General features: G+C 33.1%; 1 long non-coding RNA gene across 1 annotated transcript; it reads right to left on the bottom strand.

The window, feature by feature from the left end:
- Positions 1–1427: 1427 nt before the first annotated feature.
- LOC104121540 (uncharacterized) lies at positions 1428–4232 on the bottom strand. Its single transcript, XR_691963.2, has 4 exons — positions 4004–4232; positions 3230–3298; positions 2184–2426; positions 1428–1758 (listed from the first exon to the last, which is right to left on the bottom strand). It is a non-coding gene; the product is annotated as an uncharacterized lncRNA (long non-coding RNA).
- Positions 4233–4465: the final 233 nt, after the last annotated feature.

Genomic DNA, 4465 nt, shown 5'->3' with positions numbered 1-4465 from the left:
AGTTAGGTTGCCGAGCTCGTAATCCAGAGACCGACCAAGATCAAGATCGGTCAAGATTGAGACCGAGCAAAATAGAGACAGATCAAGATCGGTCAAGATTGAGACCGAGCAAAATAGAGATAGATCGAGATCGACGAAGATTGAGACCGAACAAAATAGAGACTGATCAAGTGCATGATAGTTCAAGATCGAAACCGAACCAGAAAACAAAAAAGGCAGTATATCCGTAATTTGGGCGAGAATCTCGGCGGAAATCCCGGCACATATCAAGAAGAGGCCAATTAATTAATCTATCATGGAATTCCTTCTGTATTAAGAATTATAAACAAAATAGAACTTCCCCGCTATATAAAGGGGGTTTTGATCATTTGTAGAGGACATTCTGAAGCAATAAAAATAATACATTACTTTCTTTGAAAGCTTGATTATCTTGTTACTCTGTTCTTATATCAGCTGAATCCTTACTTGTTTGGAGGGTGGCCGAATTTAATGGAAAAGGCTAATTGATTTATTTGGTTTGCATTTACTTTTTTTGTAGCTAATTATAGTACTGATATATATTTATAAATTTTTCCAGTTTGTATCAAGTTATATCACGTATCCTTAGAGCCGCGTATAAATTCAATTGTTATCTATTCTTTTAGATATATATATATATGGGTACCTATTTAGGACCATGCCTACAAATATCCAGCAATTCAACTGCCAAATGCAATGAATAATCCCATCAATTGTTAAGTATATGAATCTAAATGCTCTTCTACTTCAGTATATAGATATGCATGCCTATCATGCATAAATGCTGTTAAGGAAAAATAAAATCTATATAGATGAAGAGCAGAACACATACGTGATATGAGACAGAAGAAACTGTCACTACAACATTTTAGACCTTTAACCACTCTTGAAAAGTGTGGTCTAAACTACCAAAAAGTGTAGCATTTAATTAAAGGTAACACTTTTCAACTTTAGGCAACATGTTTCAGGGCTTTAGAAGCTACGCTTCAAAAGTGTGACCTATACGGTACATAAGCCACGCCTGTACATACCCTTATAGCAACACTTTTTAACTCCTACAACAACACTTCCAAAGTACGGCCTTCGGTACTTTATAGGTCACACTTTTCATGCATGGCTTCTGCAGGAACCTTGTAAATGGCTACCTTTCTTATAAAAATAATTTTTATAATATATTCGGTAATCATATTTATCACCAAACATATATAATATTATCATATATTTTGTGATTATTTTTAAAGTATAAAGATCTCAAACACCGCATCAAATAATAAATAACCAAAAAATATTCATGCGTATACATGCTATGAACTTCCAATATATATATATATATATATATATATATATATATATATATATATATATATTTCGTGTACCATATTTCTATAATACAACAAATTGTTCAAAGGTGAGTCCTAACAATTAACTTTAAAAAATGAATATATGTATCAAGATAATATTTTAAACACATCAATCAGCTAAAGCTAGCATCTATTAGAAACCTCATTTGCTATCCCCTTAGCTACATGTAACTGTTCTGATACATGGCCGGTTTAAGTTCATTCGCATCATCTCCTGATTTTGTAAGTGATACGTTTTTGTAAGCTTGACCTCCACATTAATTTAAGCCACATGTATGCTTTCCTTGTTCAAACCAGCAGAAACTTCTGAATGTTTCTGGACCTTAAGTTTCCCATTTGTATTTTATTTGTTCTCATCAGTAGCTTTGACTTCCTATACCTACAATTGAGACAAACAAAGATGCATCATTTGTTTTAGCCTACTAATAATGTAAAAAATTTATATCGCTATGTCAGCTCCAAATATATAATGTCAGATGAATACTATGAAGTTGGAGGGATTCAAATACATGAAAGCACTAATTGTTGGGGCATATACCTAAGGGAGGAAATTCATTGCACCTTGGAAGAGTACGAAAATGATACGGTTAAGTGTTTTCAAAGCACTAAAAGATGATCCTAAACAACGACTGTATATTGGTCGGAAAAATCTATTTTGCACCTTTGATGTCGAGGTCACCATTCTTCACACAACAAAAAACTTATAAAAGAAAGAAATAATGTCAAATGTTTAGTTAGAAACATTATTGGATGCATTCCTTTGTTTATGGAGAAATAGAGAAAAGAGAGAAATATTAAATGTACCCATAGAAGCCCAAATGATCCAATTTGTAGACTGAACTTTACGCCAGTTGTGCATCTCAAAGTGCACCACACTTACTCGACAAGATATACCAGTTTGAAGATCTATTTTCGCACCAAAATAGCAAGCTAAATTGCACCAGATCAATCCCTTTTATGCACCAGGATAAGGAGCTATATTGCACCAAATCAGTCCACAAATTACACCAGCACTGTGAATGTCTTGTGCATGCTGTCAACGTTTCTCTGAAACAAGATCTAAAATTTTTAAATGAAACAAGTAGCATACTGAACGATGACTGCATTTCAACTGAAGAGGATTACTAAAAGTCAAAACTTTGGTCAACAAAAGACACAATATGATCATTAAATTGAAGCACCCAGGATCGAGTGTCAATGGCATCAACCGTTCTGTGTTTTAAGTAGTTCTGCACATTTATTATCAGCAGACAGAGTCTATTGCCATGACCTTAGCAGTCAAAGTTATATTTAATTGAGAAAACTTCCTCAAAAAGCATCAAGCATGATTGAAACACACTACTCTTAGACCACAAAGTTAAACAGAACATGATATATAAAGAGTTATAAGACCTTAACATGATTGAAATAAACAGAAAATGATAAATGGAAAAAGAACCCAAAGAGTGACAAAACTATTTTTCATCATGTCCCTAACAAATTAAGATAACAATTAATGACATAGTGGAGTGGAAGAAACACACTACTCTTAGACCACAAAGTTAAATGTATGTTTTACCTTCTCTTACAATCCTATTAAATAGGGACAAAATAATAAAAGTTATTACGAGATACTGAACTAGTCAGAGCGTGACTCAACAAAGCAAAGCAAGAGTATACTAAAGACAAAGGAAATAGTGCAAACAAAGGAACTAAAATAACTTATATGAGAACAACAAGACAAAGAGATTAATCATCTATAATACTAACATAATGTAGTTTCTCTTTCTTTTCTTGAGAATTGTAAAAACACAAAGTAGTTAATTGATCAGTTATCAAATCAACCCAACAAGTATGTTTAATTTTTATACCTGGATGGTATGCTTATGTGTCTGAAGATCTCTGTACTTCTTGGTCAGACCATGGCCAATGATGTAGACCTGTTATAAAAAAATAAAACAATCAAAACTGGTTTAAAGCTTCAGGTTCATGCCACCAGAATTGTTTCTCCGTTAGATTTGTAAACTCATCTATAACATAAATTCTAAACGGACTTGTGCAGTCTTGAAATATTCGAGTTCTTCAATGAAAAACAGGAGCTTTTAGTTCTATTCAAGTCAATCAAGTTGAGTTCCACTAAAGAAATATGGTTTAGCTAAATTCGTGAGTTTGACAATACTTTATCATTTAAGTGGACATTTCAAATATCCTCGGCAATCCCCAACTCTTCCTTCATTATCTAGAACAAGCAAAAGAAAATTAAAGAAATATAAACAAATGCATTGTCAAAAATATAAAAATATTAAAATGTAGGTGAATATGTTAGACAATAAAGCGGTATAAAAAATTCTAATAGAACAATTTCAAACCTCTTATGTGAAACCCACAACAAATCAATCCATACACAGATACATTAAAAGATCTACAAGTCGTCTAACCCATGTTTTCCCCAAATTAAGAAGAAAGGCACAGTATTCCGTGAAAAATCCATTTACTCTACATTCAGAAGCAAATTTAAATAATGGAACTTCTTCAATTAAATGCAAATACCAAATAAAAGTAGTAAATGCCTAGATAAATCGAGTACTGACTTGAACAAATTCTCTATTGGTTTCAACAAAATCGATAAAACTCGAATACCGAACCTTTCTTGTTGTCTGGAGAAGCTGAGTTAAGTAAATCAGATCTTCTTCTGAAGATCGTCACCGACTAGGTGCCATCGACAATCCCATCTTTTGAAAAATCGAGTGCAGAAAAAGTTTTCTTCGTGGGTTTCAAGCCCTAGACCTAGAGTGAGGGGGAAGCTATGGAAAATTTTAGAGGGAATAGTTTAAGTTAGAAATTTTAGAGGGAATAGTTTAAGTGGGAAAGTCTTGTATGAATTTCGTAAACATTTTAGACCACGTTTGGGCAGTGTTGCATTTAAATATACCAAAAGTAATGCTAGTAAAGTGTAGCTTCATATGTGGATAAGCGTTCTCAAAAGATTTTACATTAAGCAACGCATATAATATGTAGTCTTTGTACATAAAGAGCACGTTGTATGAGTGTTACCTAAAATGCGTTGCAAAAAGCTCTTAATAAAGGTATAACGATCCGGCCGGTCA

Source organism: Nicotiana tomentosiformis, chromosome 6 (genome assembly GCF_000390325.3).
Source record: "Nicotiana tomentosiformis chromosome 6, ASM39032v3, whole genome shotgun sequence".
Lineage (NCBI taxonomy): Eukaryota > Viridiplantae > Streptophyta > Magnoliopsida > Solanales > Solanaceae > Nicotiana > Nicotiana tomentosiformis.
Note: the sequence above shows the minus strand (reverse complement) of the source record. Positions and strands in the feature narration are given on the sequence as shown.